Source organism: Garra rufa, unplaced genomic scaffold, assembly GCF_049309525.1.
Source record: "Garra rufa unplaced genomic scaffold, GarRuf1.0 hap1_unplaced_001, whole genome shotgun sequence".
NCBI lineage: Eukaryota > Metazoa > Chordata > Actinopteri > Cypriniformes > Cyprinidae > Garra > Garra rufa.
This window is the reverse complement of record NW_027394276.1, coordinates 19,954,381-19,976,088: the sequence shown is the minus strand read 5'-3', so window position 1 is coordinate 19,976,088 and position 21,708 is coordinate 19,954,381. Positions and strand designations below refer to the sequence as shown.

The 21,708-nt window shown below is 41.0% G+C and overlaps 32 non-coding genes across 32 annotated transcripts; all 32 read left to right on the top strand.

Annotated features, from left to right (window-relative positions):
- The first annotated feature begins 338 nt into the window (after positions 1 to 338).
- LOC141302626 (5S ribosomal RNA) lies at positions 339 to 457 on the top strand. Its single transcript, XR_012342613.1, has one exon. It is a non-coding gene; the product is annotated as a 5S ribosomal RNA (ribosomal RNA).
- An 84-nt stretch (positions 458 to 541) lies between these two features.
- On the top strand, positions 542 to 660 carry LOC141302625 (5S ribosomal RNA). Its single transcript, XR_012342612.1, has one exon. It is a non-coding gene; the product is annotated as a 5S ribosomal RNA (ribosomal RNA).
- A 753-nt stretch (positions 661 to 1,413) lies between these two features.
- On the top strand, positions 1,414 to 1,532 carry LOC141302624 (5S ribosomal RNA). Its single transcript, XR_012342611.1, has one exon. It is a non-coding gene; the product is annotated as a 5S ribosomal RNA (ribosomal RNA).
- A 753-nt stretch (positions 1,533 to 2,285) lies between these two features.
- On the top strand, positions 2,286 to 2,404 carry LOC141302623 (5S ribosomal RNA). The gene has a single exon (XR_012342610.1). It is a non-coding gene; the product is annotated as a 5S ribosomal RNA (ribosomal RNA).
- Positions 2,405 to 2,488: 84 nt separating this feature from the next.
- On the top strand, positions 2,489 to 2,607 carry LOC141302622 (5S ribosomal RNA). The gene has a single exon (XR_012342609.1). It is a non-coding gene; the product is annotated as a 5S ribosomal RNA (ribosomal RNA).
- A 753-nt stretch (positions 2,608 to 3,360) lies between these two features.
- On the top strand, positions 3,361 to 3,479 carry LOC141303399 (5S ribosomal RNA). Its single transcript, XR_012343380.1, has one exon. It is a non-coding gene; the product is annotated as a 5S ribosomal RNA (ribosomal RNA).
- A 753-nt stretch (positions 3,480 to 4,232) lies between these two features.
- Positions 4,233 to 4,351, top strand: LOC141303313 (5S ribosomal RNA). Its single transcript, XR_012343295.1, has one exon. It is a non-coding gene; the product is annotated as a 5S ribosomal RNA (ribosomal RNA).
- Positions 4,352 to 4,435: 84 nt separating this feature from the next.
- On the top strand, positions 4,436 to 4,554 carry LOC141302620 (5S ribosomal RNA). The gene has a single exon (XR_012342606.1). It is a non-coding gene; the product is annotated as a 5S ribosomal RNA (ribosomal RNA).
- Positions 4,555 to 5,307: 753 nt separating this feature from the next.
- LOC141302619 (5S ribosomal RNA) lies at positions 5,308 to 5,426 on the top strand. Its single transcript, XR_012342605.1, has one exon. It is a non-coding gene; the product is annotated as a 5S ribosomal RNA (ribosomal RNA).
- Positions 5,427 to 6,179: 753 nt separating this feature from the next.
- On the top strand, positions 6,180 to 6,298 carry LOC141302618 (5S ribosomal RNA). Its single transcript, XR_012342604.1, has one exon. It is a non-coding gene; the product is annotated as a 5S ribosomal RNA (ribosomal RNA).
- A 753-nt stretch (positions 6,299 to 7,051) lies between these two features.
- On the top strand, positions 7,052 to 7,170 carry LOC141302617 (5S ribosomal RNA). Its single transcript, XR_012342603.1, has one exon. It is a non-coding gene; the product is annotated as a 5S ribosomal RNA (ribosomal RNA).
- Positions 7,171 to 7,253: 83 nt separating this feature from the next.
- LOC141302615 (5S ribosomal RNA) lies at positions 7,254 to 7,372 on the top strand. Its single transcript, XR_012342602.1, has one exon. It is a non-coding gene; the product is annotated as a 5S ribosomal RNA (ribosomal RNA).
- Positions 7,373 to 8,125: 753 nt separating this feature from the next.
- LOC141303631 (5S ribosomal RNA) lies at positions 8,126 to 8,244 on the top strand. The gene has a single exon (XR_012343611.1). It is a non-coding gene; the product is annotated as a 5S ribosomal RNA (ribosomal RNA).
- A 753-nt stretch (positions 8,245 to 8,997) lies between these two features.
- On the top strand, positions 8,998 to 9,116 carry LOC141302614 (5S ribosomal RNA). Its single transcript, XR_012342601.1, has one exon. It is a non-coding gene; the product is annotated as a 5S ribosomal RNA (ribosomal RNA).
- Positions 9,117 to 9,869: 753 nt separating this feature from the next.
- Positions 9,870 to 9,988, top strand: LOC141302613 (5S ribosomal RNA). The gene has a single exon (XR_012342600.1). It is a non-coding gene; the product is annotated as a 5S ribosomal RNA (ribosomal RNA).
- Positions 9,989 to 10,071: 83 nt separating this feature from the next.
- LOC141302612 (5S ribosomal RNA) lies at positions 10,072 to 10,190 on the top strand. Its single transcript, XR_012342599.1, has one exon. It is a non-coding gene; the product is annotated as a 5S ribosomal RNA (ribosomal RNA).
- A 753-nt stretch (positions 10,191 to 10,943) lies between these two features.
- Positions 10,944 to 11,062, top strand: LOC141302611 (5S ribosomal RNA). The gene has a single exon (XR_012342598.1). It is a non-coding gene; the product is annotated as a 5S ribosomal RNA (ribosomal RNA).
- Positions 11,063 to 11,815: 753 nt separating this feature from the next.
- LOC141302610 (5S ribosomal RNA) lies at positions 11,816 to 11,934 on the top strand. Its single transcript, XR_012342596.1, has one exon. It is a non-coding gene; the product is annotated as a 5S ribosomal RNA (ribosomal RNA).
- Positions 11,935 to 12,018: 84 nt separating this feature from the next.
- LOC141302608 (5S ribosomal RNA) lies at positions 12,019 to 12,137 on the top strand. The gene has a single exon (XR_012342594.1). It is a non-coding gene; the product is annotated as a 5S ribosomal RNA (ribosomal RNA).
- A 753-nt stretch (positions 12,138 to 12,890) lies between these two features.
- Positions 12,891 to 13,009, top strand: LOC141303398 (5S ribosomal RNA). The gene has a single exon (XR_012343379.1). It is a non-coding gene; the product is annotated as a 5S ribosomal RNA (ribosomal RNA).
- A 753-nt stretch (positions 13,010 to 13,762) lies between these two features.
- Positions 13,763 to 13,881, top strand: LOC141303312 (5S ribosomal RNA). The gene has a single exon (XR_012343294.1). It is a non-coding gene; the product is annotated as a 5S ribosomal RNA (ribosomal RNA).
- An 84-nt stretch (positions 13,882 to 13,965) lies between these two features.
- LOC141302607 (5S ribosomal RNA) lies at positions 13,966 to 14,084 on the top strand. The gene has a single exon (XR_012342593.1). It is a non-coding gene; the product is annotated as a 5S ribosomal RNA (ribosomal RNA).
- A 753-nt stretch (positions 14,085 to 14,837) lies between these two features.
- On the top strand, positions 14,838 to 14,956 carry LOC141302606 (5S ribosomal RNA). Its single transcript, XR_012342592.1, has one exon. It is a non-coding gene; the product is annotated as a 5S ribosomal RNA (ribosomal RNA).
- A 753-nt stretch (positions 14,957 to 15,709) lies between these two features.
- Positions 15,710 to 15,828, top strand: LOC141302604 (5S ribosomal RNA). Its single transcript, XR_012342591.1, has one exon. It is a non-coding gene; the product is annotated as a 5S ribosomal RNA (ribosomal RNA).
- Positions 15,829 to 16,581: 753 nt separating this feature from the next.
- LOC141302603 (5S ribosomal RNA) lies at positions 16,582 to 16,700 on the top strand. The gene has a single exon (XR_012342590.1). It is a non-coding gene; the product is annotated as a 5S ribosomal RNA (ribosomal RNA).
- Positions 16,701 to 16,783: 83 nt separating this feature from the next.
- On the top strand, positions 16,784 to 16,902 carry LOC141302602 (5S ribosomal RNA). The gene has a single exon (XR_012342589.1). It is a non-coding gene; the product is annotated as a 5S ribosomal RNA (ribosomal RNA).
- A 753-nt stretch (positions 16,903 to 17,655) lies between these two features.
- LOC141302601 (5S ribosomal RNA) lies at positions 17,656 to 17,774 on the top strand. The gene has a single exon (XR_012342588.1). It is a non-coding gene; the product is annotated as a 5S ribosomal RNA (ribosomal RNA).
- Positions 17,775 to 18,527: 753 nt separating this feature from the next.
- LOC141302600 (5S ribosomal RNA) lies at positions 18,528 to 18,646 on the top strand. Its single transcript, XR_012342587.1, has one exon. It is a non-coding gene; the product is annotated as a 5S ribosomal RNA (ribosomal RNA).
- A 753-nt stretch (positions 18,647 to 19,399) lies between these two features.
- On the top strand, positions 19,400 to 19,518 carry LOC141303311 (5S ribosomal RNA). The gene has a single exon (XR_012343293.1). It is a non-coding gene; the product is annotated as a 5S ribosomal RNA (ribosomal RNA).
- Positions 19,519 to 19,602: 84 nt separating this feature from the next.
- On the top strand, positions 19,603 to 19,721 carry LOC141302599 (5S ribosomal RNA). The gene has a single exon (XR_012342585.1). It is a non-coding gene; the product is annotated as a 5S ribosomal RNA (ribosomal RNA).
- Positions 19,722 to 20,474: 753 nt separating this feature from the next.
- On the top strand, positions 20,475 to 20,593 carry LOC141302598 (5S ribosomal RNA). The gene has a single exon (XR_012342584.1). It is a non-coding gene; the product is annotated as a 5S ribosomal RNA (ribosomal RNA).
- A 753-nt stretch (positions 20,594 to 21,346) lies between these two features.
- Positions 21,347 to 21,465, top strand: LOC141302596 (5S ribosomal RNA). Its single transcript, XR_012342582.1, has one exon. It is a non-coding gene; the product is annotated as a 5S ribosomal RNA (ribosomal RNA).
- The last annotated feature ends 243 nt before the right edge of the window (positions 21,466 to 21,708 follow it).

Below are 21,708 nucleotides of genomic sequence, written 5' to 3'. Positions count from 1 at the left end.
GGGTATGGACAAATGAACTGTATTCTTTTAACAGCGTTTACCTCGTTTTATCGTGTTGTTTTAAAGTCTTTTATGTGAACCTTGTAAATAAACCAAATCTATTTAAACCAATCTTCTTTTATGTCTCATTCTTTTAACCACTAGTCATCTCTCACAGTTAAATCTGATCCCATTTTAGTCTTGTAACTCGGCTGATAAGGCCGATTGTTACACTTGGATGGGAGACCGCCTGGGAATACCAGGTGCTGTAAGCTTTTGCCTTTTCTTCACTATTTATATAATATGCTGGCTTTTACGGAGGCTGATCTTTAAATAGCCCACTTTTTGGAGCAGCCCTCGCTTACGGCCATACCGCGCTGAGAGCGCCCGATCTCGTCTGATCTCGGAAGCTAAGCAGCGTCGGGCCTGCTTAGTACTTGGATGGGAGACCGCCTGGGAATACCAGGTGCTGTAAGCTTTTGCCTTTTCTTCACTATTTATATAATATGCTGGCTTTTACGGAGGCTGATCTTTAAATAGCCCACTTTTTGGAGCAGCCCTCGCTTACGGCCATACCGCGCTGAGAGCGCCCGATCTCGTCTGATCTCGGAAGCTAAGCAGCGTCGGGCCTGCTTAGTACTTGGATGGGAGACCGCCTGGGAATACCAGGTGCTGTAAGCTTTTGCCTTTTCTTCACTATTTATATAATATGCTGGCTTTTAGAAAGACGTGTTTTACCGCTCTATTTATTACAATCATTTAAATGTATTATAGAGTTTTAAGTGTTTTACATGTTTTTTAGGCCATTTTATTACTCTTAACATTTTAAGTGAGTGTGTGTCTTTAAAAAATGGATGGTTGGCCTGCCATGTGACTAGACACATGACAGGAAGCAGGAAGTACAACTGTATAAGAGAGCAGCATGACAAACAAAGGACAGTCACCAAACTGTTGGATTGAGGAGTTGCTAATTTTAGAGCTCACCTTTCCATTCACCACCTGCAAACTTTGGATTACACTTTCTGTGGATTGTATATACACCGGTGGACACTCACATTGGACTTATCAACACACTGGGATTCTTGGACTGTTTTTAGGGTATGGACAAATGAACTGTATTCTTTTAACAGCGTTTACCTCGTTTTATCGTGTTGTTTTAAAGTCTTTTATGTGAACCTTGTAAATAAACCAAATCTATTTAAACCAATCTTCTTTTATGTCTCATTCTTTTAACCACTAGTCATCTCTCACAGTTAAATCTGACCCCATTTTAGTCTTGTAACTCGGCTGATAAGGCCGATTGTTACACTTGGATGGGAGACCGCCTGGGATTACCAGGTGCTGTAAGCTTTTGCCTTTTCTTCACTATTTATATAATATGCTGGCTTTTACGGAGGCTGATCTTTAAATAGCCCACTTTTTGGAGCAGCCCTCGCTTACGGCCATACCGCGCTGAGAGCGCCCGATCTCGTCTGATCTCGGAAGCTAAGCAGCGTCGGGCCTGCTTAGTACTTGGATGGGAGACCGCCTGGGAATACCAGGTGCTGTAAGCTTTTGCCTTTTCTTCACTATTTATATAATATGCTGGCTTTTAGAAAGACGTGTTTTACCGCTCTATTTATTACAATCATTTAAATGTATTATAGAGTTTTAAGTGTTTTACATGTTTTTTAGGCCATTTTATTACTCTTAACATTTTAAGTGAGTGTGTGTCTTTAAAAAATGGATGGTTGGCCTGCCATGTGACTAGACACATGACAGGAAGCAGGAAGTACAACTGTATAAGAGAGCAGCATGACAAACAAAGGACAGTCACCAAACTGTTGGATTGAGGAGTTGCTAATTTTAGAGCTCACCTTTCCATTCACCACCTGCAAACTTTGGATTACACTTTCTGTGGATTGTATATACACCGGTGGACACTCACATTGGACTTATCAACACACTGGGATTCTTGGACTGTTTTTAGGGTATGGACAAATGAACTGTATTCTTTTAACAGCGTTTACCTCGTTTTATCGTGTTGTTTTAAAGTCTTTTATGTGAACCTTGTAAATAAACCAAATCTATTTAAACCAATCTTCTTTTATGTCTCATTCTTTTAACCACTAGTCATCTCTCACAGTTAAATCTGATCCCATTTTAGTCTTGTAACTCGACTGATAAGGCCGATTGTTACACTTGGATGGGAGACCGCCTGGGAATACCAGGTGCTGTAAGCTTTTGCCTTTTCTTCACTATTTATATAATATGCTGGCTTTTACGGAGGCTGATCTTTAAATAGCCCACTTTTTGGAGCAGCCCTCGCTTACGGCCATACCGCGCTGAGAGCGCCCGATCTCGTCTGATCTCGGAAGCTAAGCAGCGTCGGGCCTGCTTAGTACTTGGATGGGAGACCGCCTGGGAATACCAGGTGCTGTAAGCTTTTGCCTTTTCTTCACTATTTATATAATATGCTGGCTTTTACGGAGGCTGATCTTTAAATAGCCCACTTTTTGGAGCAGCCCTCGCTTACGGCCATACCGCGCTGAGAGCGCCCGATCTCGTCTGATCTCGGAAGCTAAGCAGCGTCGGGCCTGCTTAGTACTTGGATGGGAGACCGCCTGGGAATACCAGGTGCTGTAAGCTTTTGCCTTTTCTTCACTATTTATATAATATGCTGGCTTTTAGAAAGACGTGTTTTACCGCTCTATTTATTACAATCATTTAAATGTATTATAGAGTTTTAAGTGTTTTACATGTTTTTTAGGCCATTTTATTACTCTTAACATTTTAAGTGAGTGTGTGTCTTTAAAAAATGGATGGTTGGCCTGCCATGTGACTAGACACATGACAGGAAGCAGGAAGTACAACTGTATAAGAGAGCAGCATGACAAACAAAGGACAGTCACCAAACTGTTGGATTGAGGAGTTGCTAATTTTAGAGCTCACCTTTCCATTCACCACCTGCAAACTTTGGATTACACTTTCTGTGGATTGTATATACACCGGTGGACACTCACATTGGACTTATCAACACACTGGGATTCTTGGACTGTTTTTAGGGTATGGACAAATGAACTGTATTCTTTTAACAGCGTTTACCTCGTTTTATCGTGTTGTTTTAAAGTCTTTTATGTGAACCTTGTAAATAAACCAAATCTATTTAAACCAATCTTCTTTTATGTCTCATTCTTTTAACCACTAGTCATCTCTCACAGTTAAATCTGACCCCATTTTAGTCTTGTAACTCGGCTGATAAGGCCAATTGTTACACTTGGATGGGAGACCGCCTGGGATTACCAGGTGCTGTAAGCTTTTGCCTTTTCTTCACTATTTATATAATATGCTGGCTTTTACGGAGGCTGATCTTTAAATAGCCCACTTTTTGGAGCAGCCCTCGCTTACGGCCATACCCTGCTGAGAGCGCCCGATCTCGTCTGATCTCGGAAGCTAAGCAGCGTCGGGCCTGCTTAGTACTTGGATGGGAGACCGCCTGGGAATACCAGGTGCTGTAAGCTTTTGCCTTTTCTTCACTATTTATATAATATGCTGGCTTTTAGAAAGACGTGTTTTACCGCTCTATTTATTACAATCATTTAAATGTATTATAGAGTTTTAAGTGTTTTACATGTTTTTTAGGCCATTTTATTACTCTTAACATTTTAAGTGAGTGTGTGTCTTTAAAAAATGGATGGTTGGCCTGCCATGTGACTAGACACATGACAGGAAGCAGGAAGTACAACTGTATAAGAGAGCAGCATGACAAACAAAGGACAGTCACCAAACTGTTGGATTGAGGAGTTGCTAATTTTAGAGCTCACCTTTCCATTCACCACCTGCAAACTTTGGATTACACTTTCTGTGGATTGTATATACACCGGTGGACACTCACATTGGACTTATCAACACACTGGGATTCTTGGACTGTTTTTAGGGTATGGACAAATGAACTGTATTCTTTTAACAGCGTTTACCTCGTTTTATCGTGTTGTTTTAAAGTCTTTTATGTGAACCTTGTAAATAAACCAAATCTATTTAAACCAATCTTCTTTTATGTCTCATTCTTTTAACCACTAGTCATCTCTCACAGTTAAATCTGATCCCATTTTAGTCTTGTAACTCGACTGATAAGGCCGATTGTTACACTTGGATGGGAGACCGCCTGGGAATACCAGGTGCTGTAAGCTTTTGCCTTTTCTTCACTATTTATATAATATGCTGGCTTTTACGGAGGCTGATCTTTAAATAGCCCACTTTTTGGAGCAGCCCTCGCTTACGGCCATACCGCGCTGAGATCGCCCGATCTCGTCTGATCTCGGAAGCTAAGCAGCGTCGGGCCTGCTTAGTACTTGGATGGGAGACCGCCTGGGAATACCAGGTGCTGTAAGCTTTTGCCTTTTCTTCACTATTTATATAATATGCTGGCTTTTACGGAGGCTGATCTTTAAATAGCCCACTTTTTGGAGCAGCCCTCGCTTACGGCCATACCGCGCTGAGAGCGCCCGATCTCGTCTGATCTCGGAAGCTAAGCAGCGTCGGGCCTGCTTAGTACTTGGATGGGAGACCGCCTGGGAATACCAGGTGCTGTAAGCTTTTGCCTTTTCTTCACTATTTATATAATATGCTGGCTTTTAGAAAGACGTGTTTTACCGCTCTATTTATTACAATCATTTAAATGTATTATAGAGTTTTAAGTGTTTTACATGTTTTTTAGGCCATTTTATTACTCTTAACATTTTAAGTGAGTGTGTGTCTTTAAAAAATGGATGGTTGGCCTGCCATGTGACTAGACACATGACAGGAAGCAGGAAGTACAACTGTATAAGAGAGCAGCATGACAAACAAAGGACAGTCACCAAACTGTTGGATTGAGGAGTTGCTAATTTTAGAGCTCACCTTTCCATTCACCACCTGCAAACTTTGGATTACACTTTCTGTGGATTGTATATACACCGGTGGACACTCACATTGGACTTATCAACACACTGGGATTCTTGGACTGTTTTTAGGGTATGGACAAATGAACTGTATTCTTTTAACAGCGTTTACCTCGTTTTATCGTGTTGTTTTAAAGTCTTTTATGTGAACCTTGTAAATAAACCAAATCTATTTAAACCAATCTTCTTTTATGTCTCATTCTTTTAACCACTAGTCATCTCTCACAGTTAAATCTGACCCCATTTTAGTCTTGTAACTCGGCTGATAAGGCCGATTGTTACACTTGGATGGGAGACCGCCTGGGATTACCAGGTGCTGTAAGCTTTTGCCTTTTCTTCACTATTTATATAATATGCTGGCTTTTACGGAGGCTGATCTTTAAATAGCCCACTTTTTGGAGCAGCCCTCGCTTACGGCCATACCGCGCTGAGAGCGCCCGATCTCGTCTGATCTCGGAAGCTAAGCAGCGTCGGGCCTGCTTAGTACTTGGATGGGAGACCGCCTGGGAATACCAGGTGCTGTAAGCTTTTGCCTTTTCTTCACTATTTATATAATATGCTGGCTTTTAGAAAGACGTGTTTTACCGCTCTATTTATTACAATCATTTAAATGTATTATAGAGTTTTAAGTGTTTTACATGTTTTTTAGGCCATTTTATTACTCTTAACATTTTAAGTGAGTGTGCGTCTTTAAAAAATGGATGGTTGGCCTGCCATGTGACTAGACACATGACAGGAAGCAGGAAGTACAACTGTATAAGAGAGCAGCATGACAAACAAAGGACAGTCACCAAACTGTTGGATTGAGGAGTTGCTAATTTTAGAGCTCACCTTTCCATTCACCACCTGCAAACTTTGGATTACACTTTCTGTGGATTGTATATACACCGGTGGACACTCACATTGGACTTATCAACACACTGGGATTCTTGGACTGTTTTTAGGGTATGGACAAATGAACTGTATTCTTTTAACAGCGTTTACCTCGTTTTATCGTGTTGTTTTAAAGTCTTTTATGTGAACCTTGTAAATAAACCAAATCTATTTAAACCAATCTTCTTTTATGTCTCATTCTTTTAACCACTAGTCATCTCTCACAGTTAAATCTGACCCCATTTTAGTCTTGTAACTCGGCTGATAAGGCCGATTGTTACACTTGGATGGGAGACCGCCTGGGATTACCAGGTGCTGTAAGCTTTTGCCTTTTCTTCACTATTTATATAATATGCTGGCTTTTACGGAGGCTGATCTTTAAATAGCCCACTTTTTGGAGCAGCCCTCGCTTACGGCCATACCGCGCTGAGAGCGCCCGATCTCGTCTGATCTCGGAAGCTAAGCAGCGTCGGGCCTGCTTAGTACTTGGATGGGAGACCGCCTGGGAATACCAGGTGCTGTAAGCTTTTGCCTTTTCTTCACTATTTATATAATATGCTGGCTTTTAGAAAGACGTGTTTTACCGCTCTATTTATTACAATCATTTAAATGTATTATAGAGTTTTAAGTGTTTTACATGTTTTTTAGGCCATTTTATTACTCTTAACATTTTAAGTGAGTGTGCGTCTTTAAAAAATGGATGGTTGGCCTGCCATGTGACTAGACACATGACAGGAAGCAGGAAGTACAACTGTATAAGAGAGCAGCATGACAAACAAAGGACAGTCACCAAACTGTTGGATTGAGGAGTTGCTAATTTTAGAGCTCACCTTTCCATTCACCACCTGCAAACTTTGGATTACACTTTCTGTGGATTGTATATACACCGGTGGACACTCACATTGGACTTATCAACACACTGGGATTCTTGGACTGTTTTTAGGGTATGGACAAATGAACTGTATTCTTTTAACAGCGTTTACCTCGTTTTATCGTGTTGTTTTAAAGTCTTTTATGTGAACCTTGTAAATAAACCAAATCTATTTAAACCAATCTTCTTTTATGTCTCATTCTTTTAACCACTCGTCATCTCTCACAGTTAAATCTGACCCCATTTTAGTCTTGTAACTCGGCTGATAAGGCCGATTGTTACACTTGGATGGGAGACCGCCTGGGATTACCAGGTGCTGTAAGCTTTTGCCTTTTCTTCACTATTTATATAATATGCTGGCTTTCACGGAGGCTGATCTTTAAATAGCCCACTTTTTGGAGCAGCCCTCGCTTACGGCCATACCGCGCTGAGAGCGCCCGATCTCGTCTGATCTCGGAAGCTAAGCAGCGTCGGGCCTGCTTAGTACTTGGATGGGAGACCGCCTGGGAATACCAGGTGCTGTAAGCTTTTGCCTTTTCTTCACTATTTATATAATATGCTGGCTTTACGGAGGCTGATCTTTAAATAGCCCACTTTTTGGAGCAGCCCTCGCTTACGGCCATACCGCGCTGAGAGCGCCCGATCTCGTCTGATCTCGGAAGCTAAGCAGCGTCGGGCCTGCTTAGTACTTGGATGGGAGACCGCCTGGGAATACCAGGTGCTGTAAGCTTTTGCCTTTTCTTCACTATTTATATAATATGCTGGCTTTTAGAAAGACGTGTTTTACCGCTCTATTTATTACAATCATTTAAATGTATTATAGAGTTTTAAGTGTTTTACATGTTTTTTAGGCCATTTTATTACTCTTAACATTTTAAGTGAGTGTGTGTCTTTAAAAAATGGATGGTTGGCCTGCCATGTGACTAGACACATGACAGGAAGCAGGAAGTACAACTGTATAAGAGAGCAGCATGACAAACAAAGGACAGTCACCAAACTGTTGGATTGAGGAGTTGCTAATTTTAGAGCTCACCTTTCCATTCACCACCTGCAAACTTTGGATTACACTTTCTGTGGATAGTATATACACCGGTGGACACTCACATTGGACTTATCAACACACTGGGATTCTTGGACTGTTTTTAGGGTATGGACAAATGAACTGTATTCTTTTAACAGCGTTTACCTCGTTTTATCGTGTTGTTTTAAAGTCTTTTATGTGAACCTTGTAAATAAACCAAATCTATTTAAACCAATCTTCTTTTATGTCTCATTCTTTTAACCACTAGTCATCTCTCACAGTTAAATCTGACCCCATTTTAGTCTTGTAACTCGGCTGATAAGGCCGATTGTTACACTTGGATGGGAGACCGCCTGGGATTACCAGGTGCTGTAAGCTTTTGCCTTTTCTTCACTATTTATATAATATGCTGGCTTTTACGGAGGCTGATTTTTAAATAGCCCACTTTTTGGAGCAGCCCTCGCTTACGGCCATACTGCGCTGAGAGCGCCCTATCTCGTCTGATCTCGGAAGCTAAGCAGCGTCGGGCCTGCTTAGTACTTGGATGGGAGACCGCCTGGGAATACCAGGTGCTGTAAGCTTTTGCCTTTTCTTCACTATTTATATAATATGCTGGCTTTTAGAAAGACGTGTTTTACCGCTCTATTTATTACAATCATTTAAATGTATTATAGAGTTTTAAGTGTTTTACATGTTTTTTAGGCCATTTTATTACTCTTAACATTTTAAGTGAGTGTGTGTCTATAAAAAATGGATGGTTGGCCTGCCATGTGACTAGACACATGACAGGAAGCAGGAAGTACAACTGTATAAGAGAGCAGCATGACAAACAAAGGACAGTCACCAAACTGTTGGATTGAGGAGTTGCTAATTTTAGAGCTCACCTTTCCATTCACCACCTGCAAACTTTGGATTACACTTTCTGTGGATTGTATATACACCGGTGGACACTCACATTGGACTTATCAACACACTGGGATTCTTGGACTGTTTTTAGGGTATGGACAAATGAACTGTATTCTTTTAACAGCGTTTACCTCGTTTTATCGTGTTGTTTTAAAGTCTTTTATGTGAACCTTGTAAATAAACCAAATCTATTTAAACCAATCTTCTTTTATGTCTCATTCTTTTAACCACTAGTCATCTCTCACAGTTAAATCTGATCCCATTTTAGTCTTGTAACTCGGCTGATAAGGCCGATTGTTACACTTGGATGGGAGACCGCCTGGGAATACCAGGTGCTGTAAGCTTTTGCCTTTTCTTCACTATTTATATAATATGCTGGCTTTTACGGAGGCTGATCTTTAAATAGCCCACTTTTTGGAGCAGCCCTCGCTTACGGCCATACCGCGCTGAGAGCGCCCGATCTCGTCTGATCTCGGAAGCTAAGCAGCGTCGGGCCTGCTTAGTACTTGGATGGGAGACCGCCTGGGAATACCAGGTGCTGTAAGCTTTTGCCTTTTCTTCACTATTTATATAATATGCTGGCTTTTAGAAAGACGTGTTTTACCGCTCTATTTATTACAATCATTTAAATGTATTATAGAGTTTTAAGTGTTTTACATGTTTTTTAGGCCATTTTATTACTCTTAACATTTTAAGTGAGTGTGCGTCTTTAAAAAATGGATGGTTGGCCTGCCATGTGACTAGACACATGACAGGAAGCAGGAAGTACAACTGTATAAGAGAGCAGCATGACAAACAAAGGACAGTCACCAAACTGTTGGATTGAGGAGTTGCTAATTTTAGAGCTCACCTTTCCATTCACCACCTGCAAACTTTGGATTACACTTTCTGTGGATTGTATATACACCGGTGGACACTCACATTGGACTTATCAACACACTGGGATTCTTGGACTGTTTTTAGGGTATGGACAAATGAACTGTATTCTTTTAACAGCGTTTACCTCGTTTTATCGTGTTGTTTTAAAGTCTTTTATGTGAACCTTGTAAATAAACCAAATCTATTTAAACCAATCTTCTTTTATGTCTCATTCTTTTAACCACTAGTCATCTCTCACAGTTAAATCTGACCCCATTTTAGTCTTGTAACTCGGCTGATAAGGCCGATTGTTACACTTGGATGGGAGACCGCCTGGGATTACCAGGTGCTGTAAGCTTTTGCCTTTTCTTCACTATTTATATAATATGCTGGCTTTCACGGAGGCTGATCTTTAAATAGCCCACTTTTTGGAGCAGCCCTCGCTTACGGCCATACCGCGCTGAGAGCGCCCGATCTCGTCTGATCTCGGAAGCTAAGCAGCGTCGGGCCTGCTTAGTACTTGGATGGGAGACCGCCTGGGAATACCAGGTGCTGTAAGCTTTTGCCTTTTCTTCACTATTTATATAATATGCTGGCTTTACGGAGGCTGATCTTTAAATAGCCCACTTTTTGGAGCAGCCCTCGCTTACGGCCATACCGCGCTGAGAGCGCCCGATCTCGTCTGATCTCGGAAGCTAAGCAGCGTCGGGCCTGCTTAGTACTTGGATGGGAGACCGCCTGGGAATACCAGGTGCTGTAAGCTTTTGCCTTTTCTTCACTATTTATATAATATGCTGGCTTTTAGAAAGACGTGTTTTACCGCTCTATTTATTACAATCATTTAAATGTATTATAGAGTTTTAAGTGTTTTACATGTTTTTTAGGCCATTTTATTACTCTTAACATTTTAAGTGAGTGTGTGTCTTTAAAAAATGGATGGTTGGCCTGCCATGTGACTAGACACATGACAGGAAGCAGGAAGTACAACTGTATAAGAGAGCAGCATGACAAACAAAGGACAGTCACCAAACTGTTGGATTGAGGAGTTGCTAATTTTAGAGCTCACCTTTCCATTCACCACCTGCAAACTTTGGATTACACTTTCTGTGGATTGTATATACACCGGTGGACACTCACATTGGACTTATCAACACACTGGGATTCTTGGACTGTTTTTAGGGTATGGACAAATGAACTGTATTCTTTTAACAGCGTTTACCTCGTTTTATCGTGTTGTTTTAAAGTCTTTTATGTGAACCTTGTAAATAAACCAAATCTATTTAAACCAATCTTCTTTTATGTCTCATTCTTTTAACCACTAGTCATCTCTCACAGTTAAATCTGACCCCATTTTAGTCTTGTAACTCGGCTGATAAGGCCGATTGTTACACTTGGATGGGAGACCGCCTGGGATTACCAGGTGCTGTAAGCTTTTGCCTTTTCTTCACTATTTATATAATATGCTGGCTTTTACGGAGGCTGATCTTTAAATAGCCCACTTTTTGGAGCAGCCCTCGCTTACGGCCATACCGCGCTGAGAGCGCCCGATCTCGTCTGATCTCGGAAGCTAAGCAGCGTCGGGCCTGCTTAGTACTTGGATGGGAGACCGCCTGGGAATACCAGGTGCTGTAAGCTTTTGCCTTTTCTTCACTATTTATATAATATGCTGGCTTTTAGAAAGACGTGTTTTACCGCTCTATTTATTACAATCATTTAAATGTATTATAGAGTTTTAAGTGTTTTACATGTTTTTTAGGCCATTTTATTACTCTTAACATTTTAAGTGAGTGTGTGTCTTTAAAAAATGGATGGTTGGCCTGCCATGTGACTAGACACATGACAGGAAGCAGGAAGTACAACTGTATAAGAGAGCAGCATGACAAACAAAGGACAGTCACCAAACTGTTGGATTGAGGAGTTGCTAATTTTAGAGCTCACCTTTCCATTCACCACCTGCAAACTTTGGATTACACTTTCTGTGGATTGTATATACACCGGTGGACACTCACATTGGACTTATCAACACACTGGGATTCTTGGACTGTTTTTAGGGTATGGACAAATGAACTGTATTCTTTTAACAGCGTTTACCTCGTTTTATCGTGTTGTTTTAAAGTCTTTTATGTGAACCTTGTAAATAAACCAAATCTATTTAAACCAATCTTCTTTTATGTCTCATTCTTTTAACCACTAGTCATCTCTCACAGTTAAATCTGATCCCATTTTAGTCTTGTAACTCGACTGATAAGGCCGATTGTTACACTTGGATGGGAGACCGCCTGGGAATACCAGGTGCTGTAAGCTTTTGCCTTTTCTTCACTATTTATATAATATGCTGGCTTTTACGGAGGCTGATCTTTAAATAGCCCACTTTTTGGAGCAGCCCTCGCTTACGGCCATACCGCGCTGAGAGCGCCCGATCTCGTCTGATCTCGGAAGCTAAGCAGCGTCGGGCCTGCTTAGTACTTGGATGGGAGACCGCCTGGGAATACCAGGTGCTGTAAGCTTTTGCCTTTTCTTCACTATTTATATAATATGCTGGCTTTTACGGAGGCTGATCTTTAAATAGCCCACTTTTTGGAGCAGCCCTCGCTTACGGCCATACCGCGCTGAGAGCGCCCGATCTCGTCTGATCTCGGAAGCTAAGCAGCGTCGGGCCTGCTTAGTACTTGGATGGGAGACCGCCTGGGAATACCAGGTGCTGTAAGCTTTTGCCTTTTCTTCACTATTTATATAATATGCTGGCTTTTAGAAAGACGTGTTTTACCGCTCTATTTATTACAATCATTTAAATGTATTATAGAGTTTTAAGTGTTTTACATGTTTTTTAGGCCATTTTATTACTCTTAACATTTTAAGTGAGTGTGTGTCTTTAAAAAATGGATGGTTGGCCTGCCATGTGACTAGACACATGACAGGAAGCAGGAAGTACAACTGTATAAGAGAGCAGCATGACAAACAAAGGACAGTCACCAAACTGTTGGATTGAGGAGTTGCTAATTTTAGAGCTCACCTTTCCATTCACCACCTGCAAACTTTGGATTACACTTTCTGTGGATTGTATATACACCGGTGGACACTCACATTGGACTTATCAACACACTGGGATTCTTGGACTGTTTTTAGGGTATGGACAAATGAACTGTATTCTTTTAACAGCGTTTACCTCGTTTTATCGTGTTGTTTTAAAGTCTTTTATGTGAACCTTGTAAATAAACCAAATCTATTTAAACCAATCTTCTTTTATGTCTCATTCTTTTAACCACTAGTCATCTCTCACAGTTAAATCTGACCCCATTTTAGTCTTGTAACTCGGCTGATAAGGCCAATTGTTACACTTGGATGGGAGACCGCCTGGGATTACCAGGTGCTGTAAGCTTTTGCCTTTTCTTCACTATTTATATAATATGCTGGCTTTTACGGAGGCTGATCTTTAAATAGCCCACTTTTTGGAGCAGCCCTCGCTTACGGCCATACCCTGCTGAGAGCGCCCGATCTCGTCTGATCTCGGAAGCTAAGCAGCGTCGGGCCTGCTTAGTACTTGGATGGGAGACCGCCTGGGAATACCAGGTGCTGTAAGCTTTTGCCTTTTCTTCACTATTTATATAATATGCTGGCTTTTAGAAAGACGTGTTTTACCGCTCTATTTATTACAATCATTTAAATGTATTATAGAGTTTTAAGTGTTTTACATGTTTTTTAGGCCATTTTATTACTCTTAACATTTTAAGTGAGTGTGTGTCTTTAAAAAATGGATGGTTGGCCTGCCATGTGACTAGACACATGACAGGAAGCAGGAAGTACAACTGTATAAGAGAGCAGCATGACAAACAAAGGACAGTCACCAAACTGTTGGATTGAGGAGTTGCTAATTTTAGAGCTCACCTTTCCATTCACCACCTGCAAACTTTGGATTACACTTTCTGTGGATTGTATATACACCGGTGGACACTCACATTGGACTTATCAACACACTGGGATTCTTGGACTGTTTTTAGGGTATGGACAAATGAACTGTATTCTTTTAACAGCGTTTACCTCGTTTTATCGTGTTGTTTTAAAGTCTTTTATGTGAACCTTGTAAATAAACCAAATCTATTTAAACCAATCTTCTTTTATGTCTCATTCTTTTAACCACTAGTCATCTCTCACAGTTAAATCTGATCCCATTTTAGTCTTGTAACTCGACTGATAAGGCCGATTGTTACACTTGGATGGGAGACCGCCTGGGAATACCAGGTGCTGTAAGCTTTTGCCTTTTCTTCACTATTTATATAATATGCTGGCTTTTACGGAGGCTGATCTTTAAATAGCCCACTTTTTGGAGCAGCCCTCGCTTACGGCCATACCGCGCTGAGATCGCCCGATCTCGTCTGATCTCGGAAGCTAAGCAGCGTCGGGCCTGCTTAGTACTTGGATGGGAGACCGCCTGGGAATACCAGGTGCTGTAAGCTTTTGCCTTTTCTTCACTATTTATATAATATGCTGGCTTTTACGGAGGCTGATCTTTAAATAGCCCACTTTTTGGAGCAGCCCTCGCTTACGGCCATACCGCGCTGAGAGCGCCCGATCTCGTCTGATCTCGGAAGCTAAGCAGCGTCGGGCCTGCTTAGTACTTGGATGGGAGACCGCCTGGGAATACCAGGTGCTGTAAGCTTTTGCCTTTTCTTCACTATTTATATAATATGCTGGCTTTTAGAAAGACGTGTTTTACCGCTCTATTTATTACAATCATTTAAATGTATTATAGAGTTTTAAGTGTTTTACATGTTTTTTAGGCCATTTTATTACTCTTAACATTTTAAGTGAGTGTGTGTCTTTAAAAAATGGATGGTTGGCCTGCCATGTGACTAGACACATGACAGGAAGCAGGAAGTACAACTGTATAAGAGAGCAGCATGACAAACAAAGGACAGTCACCAAACTGTTGGATTGAGGAGTTGCTAATTTTAGAGCTCACCTTTCCATTCACCACCTGCAAACTTTGGATTACACTTTCTGTGGATTGTATATACACCGGTGGACACTCACATTGGACTTATCAACACACTGGGATTCTTGGACTGTTTTTAGGGTATGGACAAATGAACTGTATTCTTTTAACAGCGTTTACCTCGTTTTATCGTGTTGTTTTAAAGTCTTTTATGTGAACCTTGTAAATAAACCAAATCTATTTAAACCAATCTTCTTTTATGTCTCATTCTTTTAACCACTAGTCATCTCTCACAGTTAAATCTGACCCCATTTTAGTCTTGTAACTCGGCTGATAAGGCCGATTGTTACACTTGGATGGGAGACCGCCTGGGATTACCAGGTGCTGTAAGCTTTTGCCTTTTCTTCACTATTTATATAATATGCTGGCTTTTACGGAGGCTGATCTTTAAATAGCCCACTTTTTGGAGCAGCCCTCGCTTACGGCCATACCGCGCTGAGAGCGCCCGATCTCGTCTGATCTCGGAAGCTAAGCAGCGTCGGGCCTGCTTAGTACTTGGATGGGAGACCGCCTGGGAATACCAGGTGCTGTAAGCTTTTGCCTTTTCTTCACTATTTATATAATATGCTGGCTTTTAGAAAGACGTGTTTTACCGCTCTATTTATTACAATCATTTAAATGTATTATAGAGTTTTAAGTGTTTTACATGTTTTTTAGGCCATTTTATTACTCTTAACATTTTAAGTGAGTGTGCGTCTTTAAAAAATGGATGGTTGGCCTGCCATGTGACTAGACACATGACAGGAAGCAGGAAGTACAACTGTATAAGAGAGCAGCATGACAAACAAAGGACAGTCACCAAACTGTTGGATTGAGGAGTTGCTAATTTTAGAGCTCACCTTTCCATTCACCACCTGCAAACTTTGGATTACACTTTCTGTGGATTGTATATACACCGGTGGACACTCACATTGGACTTATCAACACACTGGGATTCTTGGACTGTTTTTAGGGTATGGACAAATGAACTGTATTCTTTTAACAGCGTTTACCTCGTTTTATCGTGTTGTTTTAAAGTCTTTTATGTGAACCTTGTAAATAAACCAAATCTATTTAAACCAATCTTCTTTTATGTCTCATTCTTTTAACCACTAGTCATCTCTCACAGTTAAATCTGACCCCATTTTAGTCTTGTAACTCGGCTGATAAGGCCGATTGTTACACTTGGATGGGAGACCGCCTGGGATTACCAGGTGCTGTAAGCTTTTGCCTTTTCTTCACTATTTATATAATATGCTGGCTTTTACGGAGGCTGATCTTTAAATAGCCCACTTTTTGGAGCAGCCCTCGCTTACGGCCATACCGCGCTGAGAGCGCCCGATCTCGTCTGATCTCGGAAGCTAAGCAGCGTCGGGCCTGCTTAGTACTTGGATGGGAGACCGCCTGGGAATACCAGGTGCTGTAAGCTTTTGCCTTTTCTTCACTATTTATATAATATGCTGGCTTTTAGAAAGACGTGTTTTACCGCTCTATTTATTACAATCATTTAAATGTATTATAGAGTTTTAAGTGTTTTACATGTTTTTTAGGCCATTTTATTACTCTTAACATTTTAAGTGAGTGTGCGTCTTTAAAAAATGGATGGTTGGCCTGCCATGTGACTAGACACATGACAGGAAGCAGGAAGTACAACTGTATAAGAGAGCAGCATGACAAACAAAGGACAGTCACCAAACTGTTGGATTGAGGAGTTGCTAATTTTAGAGCTCACCTTTCCATTCACCACCTGCAAACTTTGGATTACACTTTCTGTGGATTGTATATACACCGGTGGACACTCACATTGGACTTATCAACACACTGGGATTCTTGGACTGTTTTTAGGGTATGGACAAATGAACTGTATTCTTTTAACAGCGTTTACCTCGTTTTATCGTGTTGTTTTAAAGTCTTTTATGTGAACCTTGTAAATAAACCAAATCTATTTAAACCAATCTTCTTTTATGTCTCATTCTTTTAACCACTAGTCATCTCTCACAGTTAAATCTGACCCCATTTTAGTCTTGTAACTCGGCTGATAAGGCCGATTGTTACACTTGGATGGGAGACCGCCTGGGATTACCAGGTGCTGTAAGCTTTTGCCTTTTCTTCACTATTTATATAATATGCTGGCTTTCACGGAGGCTGATCTTTAAATAGCCCACTTTTTGGAGCAGCCCTCGCTTACGGCCATACCGCGCTGAGAGCGCCCGATCTCGTCTGATCTCGGAAGCTAAGCAGCGTCGGGCCTGCTTAGTACTTGGATGGGAGACCGCCTGGGAATACCAGGTGCTGTAAGCTTTTGCCTTTTCTTCACTATTTATATAATATGCTGGCTTTACGGAGGCTGATCTTTAAATAGCCCACTTTTTGGAGCAGCCCTCGCTTACGGCCATACCGCGCTGAGAGCGCCCGATCTCGTCTGATCTCGGAAGCTAAGCAGCGTCGGGCCTGCTTAGTACTTGGATGGGAGACCGCCTGGGAATACCAGGTGCTGTAAGCTTTTGCCTTTTCTTCACTATTTATATAATATGCTGGCTTTTAGAAAGACGTGTTTTACCGCTCTATTTATTACAATCATTTAAATGTATTATAGAGTTTTAAGTGTTTTACATGTTTTTTAGGCCATTTTATTACTCTTAACATTTTAAGTGAGTGTGTGTCTTTAAAAAATGGATGGTTGGCCTGCCATGTGACTAGACACATGACAGGAAGCAGGAAGTACAACTGTATAAGAGAGCAGCATGACAAACAAAGGACAGTCACCAAACTGTTGGATTGAGGAGTTGCTAATTTTAGAGCTCACCTTTCCATTCACCACCTGCAAACTTTGGATTACACTTTCTGTGGATTGTATATACACCGGTGGACACTCACATTGGACTTATCAACACACTGGGATTCTTGGACTGTTTTTAGGGTATGGACAAATGAACTGTATTCTTTTAACAGCGTTTACCTCGTTTTATCGTGTTGTTTTAAAGTCTTTTATGTGAACCTTGTAAATAAACCAAATCTATTTAAACCAATCTTCTTTTATGTCTCATTCTTTTAACCACTAGTCATCTCTCACAGTTAAATCTGACCCCATTTTAGTCTTGTAACTCGGCTGATAAGGCCGATTGTTACACTTGGATGGGAGACCGCCTGGGATTACCAGGTGCTGTAAGCTTTTGCCTTTTCTTCACTATTTATATAATATGCTGGCTTTTACGGAGGCTGATCTTTAAATAGCCCACTTTTTGGAGCAGCCCTCGCTTACGGCCATACCGCGCTGAGAGCGCCCGATCTCGTCTGATCTCGGAAGCTAAGCAGCGTCGGGCCTGCTTAGTACTTGGATGGGAGACCGCCTGGGAATACCAGGTGCTGTAAGCTTTTGCCTTTTCTTCACTATTTATATAATATGCTGGCTTTTAGAAAGACGTGTTTTACCGCTCTATTTATTACAATCATTTAAATGTATTATAGAGTTTTAAGTGTTTTACATGTTTTTTAGGCCATTTTATTACTCTTAACATTTTAAGTGAGTGTGTGTCTTTAAAAAATGGATGGTTGGCCTGCCATGTGACTAGACACATGACAGGAAGCAGGAAGTACAACTGTATAAGAGAGCAGCATGACAAACAAAGGACAGTCACCAAACTGTTGGATTGAGGAGTTGCTAATTTTAGAGCTCACCTTTCCATTCACCACCTGCAAACTTTGGATTACACTTTCTGTGGATTGTATATACACCGGTGGACACTCACATTGGACTTATCAACACACTGGGATTCTTGGACTGTTTTTAGGGTATGGACAAATGAACTGTATTCTTTTAACAGCGTTTACCTCGTTTTATCGTGTTGTTTTAAAGTCTTTTATGTGAACCTTGTAAATAAACCAAATCTATTTAAACCAATCTTCTTTTATGTCTCATTCTTTTAACCACTAGTCATCTCTCACAGTTAAATCTGATCCCATTTTAGTCTTGTAACTCGACTGATAAGGCCGATTGTTACACTTGGATGGGAGACCGCCTGGGAATACCAGGTGCTGTAAGCTTTTGCCTTTTCTTCACTATTTATATAATATGCTGGCTTTTACGGAGGCTGATCTTTAAATAGCCCACTTTTTGGAGCAGCCCTCGCTTACGGCCATACCGCGCTGAGAGCGCCCGATCTCGTCTGATCTCGGAAGCTAAGCAGCGTCGGGCCTGCTTAGTACTTGGATGGGAGACCGCCTGGGAATACCAGGTGCTGTAAGCTTTTGCCTTTTCTTCACTATTTATATAATATGCTGGCTTTTAGAAAGACGTGTTTTACCGCTCTATTTATTACAATCATTTAAATGTATTATAGAGTTTTAAGTGTTTTACATGTTTTTTAGGCCATTTTATTACTCTTAACATTTTAAGTGAGTGTGTGTCTTTAAAAAATGGATGGTTGGCCTGCCATGTGACTAGACACATGACAGGAAGCAGGAAGTACAACTGTATAAGAGAGCAGCATGACAAACAAAGGACAGTCACCAAACTGTTGGATTGAGGAGTTGCTAATTTTAGAGCTCACCTTTCCATTCACCACCTGCAAACTTTGGATTACACTTTCTGTGGATTGTATATACACCGGTGGACACTCACATTGGACTTATCAACACACTGGGATTCTTGGACTGTTTTTAGGGTATGGACAAATGAACTGTATTCTTTTAACAGCGTTTACCTCGTTTTATCGTGTTGTTTTAAAGTCTTTTATGTGAACCTTGTAAATAAACCAAATCTATTTAAACCAATCTTCTTTTATGTCTCATTCTTTTAACCACTAGTCATCTCTCACAGTTAAATCTGATCCCATTTTAGTCTTGTAACTCGACTGATAAGGCCGATTGTTACACTTGGATGGGAGACCGCCTGGGAATACCAGGTGCTGTAAGCTTTTGCCTTTTCTTCACTATTTATATAATATGCTGGCTTTTACGGAGGCTGATCTTTAAATAGCCCACTTTTTGGAGCAGCCCTCGCTTACGGCCATACCGCGCTGAGATCGCCCGATCTCGTCTGATCTCGGAAGCTAAGCAGCGTCGGGCCTGCTTAGTACTTGGATGGGAGACCGCCTGGGAATACCAGGTGCTGTAAGCTTTTGCCTTTTCTTCACTATTTATATAATATGCTGGCTTTTACGGAGGCTGATCTTTAAATAGCCCACTTTTTGGAGCAGCCCTCGCTTACGGCCATACCGCGCTGAGAGCGCCCGATCTCGTCTGATCTCGGAAGCTAAGCAGCGTCGGGCCTGCTTAGTACTTGGATGGGAGACCGCCTGGGAATACCAGGTGCTGTAAGCTTTTGCCTTTTCTTCACTATTTATATAATATGCTGGCTTTTAGAAAGACGTGTTTTACCGCTCTATTTATTACAATCATTTAAATGTATTATAGAGTTTTAAGTGTTTTACATGTTTTTTAGGCCATTTTATTACTCTTAACATTTTAAGTGAGTGTGTGTCTTTAAAAAATGGATGGTTGGCCTGCCATGTGACTAGACACATGACAGGAAGCAGGAAGTACAACTGTATAAGAGAGCAGCATGACAAACAAAGGACAGTCACCAAACTGTTGGATTGAGGAGTTGCTAATTTTAGAGCTCACCTTTCCATTCACCACCTGCAAACTTTGGATTACACTTTCTGTGGATTGTATATACACCGGTGGACACTCACATTGGACTTATCAACACACTGGGATTCTTGGACTGTTTTTAGGGTATGGACAAATGAACTGTATTCTTTTAACAGCGTTTACCTCGTTTTATCGTGTTGTTTTAAAGTCTTTTATGTGAACCTTGTAAATAAACCAAATCTATTTAAACCAATCTTCTTTTATGTCTCATTCTTTTAACCACTAGTCATCTCTCACAGTTAAATCTGACCCCATTTTAGTCTTGTAACTCGGCTGATAAGGCCGATTGTTACACTTGGATGGGAGACCGCCTGGGATTACCAGGTGCTGTAAGCTTTTGCCTTTTCTTCACTATTTATATAATATGCTGGCTTTTACGGAGGCTGATCTTTAAATAGCCCACTTTTTGGAGCAGCCCTCGCTTACGGCCATACCGCGCTGAGAGCGCCCGATCTCGTCTGATCTCGGAAGCTAAGCAGCGTCGGGCCTGCTTAGTACTTGGATGGGAGACCGCCTGGGAATACCAGGTGCTGTAAGCTTTTGCCTTTTCTTCACTATTTATATAATATGCTGGCTTTTAGAAAGACGTGTTTTACCGCTCTATTTATTACAATCATTTAAATGTATTATAGAGTTTTAAGTGTTTTACATGTTTTTTAGGCCATTTTATTACTCTTAACATTTTAAGTGAGTGTGCGTCTTTAAAAAATGGATGGTTGGCCTGCCATGTGACTAGACACATGACAGGAAGCAGGAAGTACAACTGTATAAGAGAGCAGCATGACAAACAAAGGACAGTCACCAAACTGTTGGATTGAGGAGTTGCTAATTTTAGAGCTCACCTTTCCATTCACCACCTGCAAACTTTGGATTACACTTTCTGTGGATTGTATATACACCGGTGGACACTCACATTGGACTTATCAACACACTGGGATTCTTGGACTGTTTTTAGGGTATGGACAAATGAACTGTATTCTTTTAACAGCGTTTACCTCGTTTTATCGTGTTGTTTTAAAGTCTTTTATGTGAACCTTGTAAATAAACCAAATCTATTTAAACCAATCTTCTTTTATGTCTCATTCTTTTAACCACTAGTCATCTCTCACAGTTAAATCTGACCCCATTTTAGTCTTGTAACTCGGCTGATAAGGCCGATTGTTACACTTGGATGGGAGACCGCCTGGGATTACCAGGTGCTGTAAGCTTTTGCCTTTTCTTCACTATTTATATAATATGCTGGCTTTTACGGAGGCTGATCTTTAAATAGCCCACTTTTTGGAGCAGCCCTCGCTTACGGCCATACCGCGCTGAGAGCGCCCGATCTCGTCTGATCTCGGAAGCTAAGCAGCGTCGGGCCTGCTTAGTACTTGGATGGGAGACCGCCTGGGAATACCAGGTGCTGTAAGCTTTTGCCTTTTCTTCACTATTTATATAATATGCTGGCTTTTAGAAAGACGTGTTTTACCGCTCTATTTATTACAATCATTTAAATGTATTATAGAGTTTTAAGTGTTTTACATGTTTTTTAGGCCATTTTATTACTCTTAACATTTTAAGTGAGTGTGCGTCTTTAAAAAATGGATGGTTGGCCTGCCATGTGACTAGACACATGACAGGAAGCAGGAAGTACAACTGTATAAGAGAGCAGCAT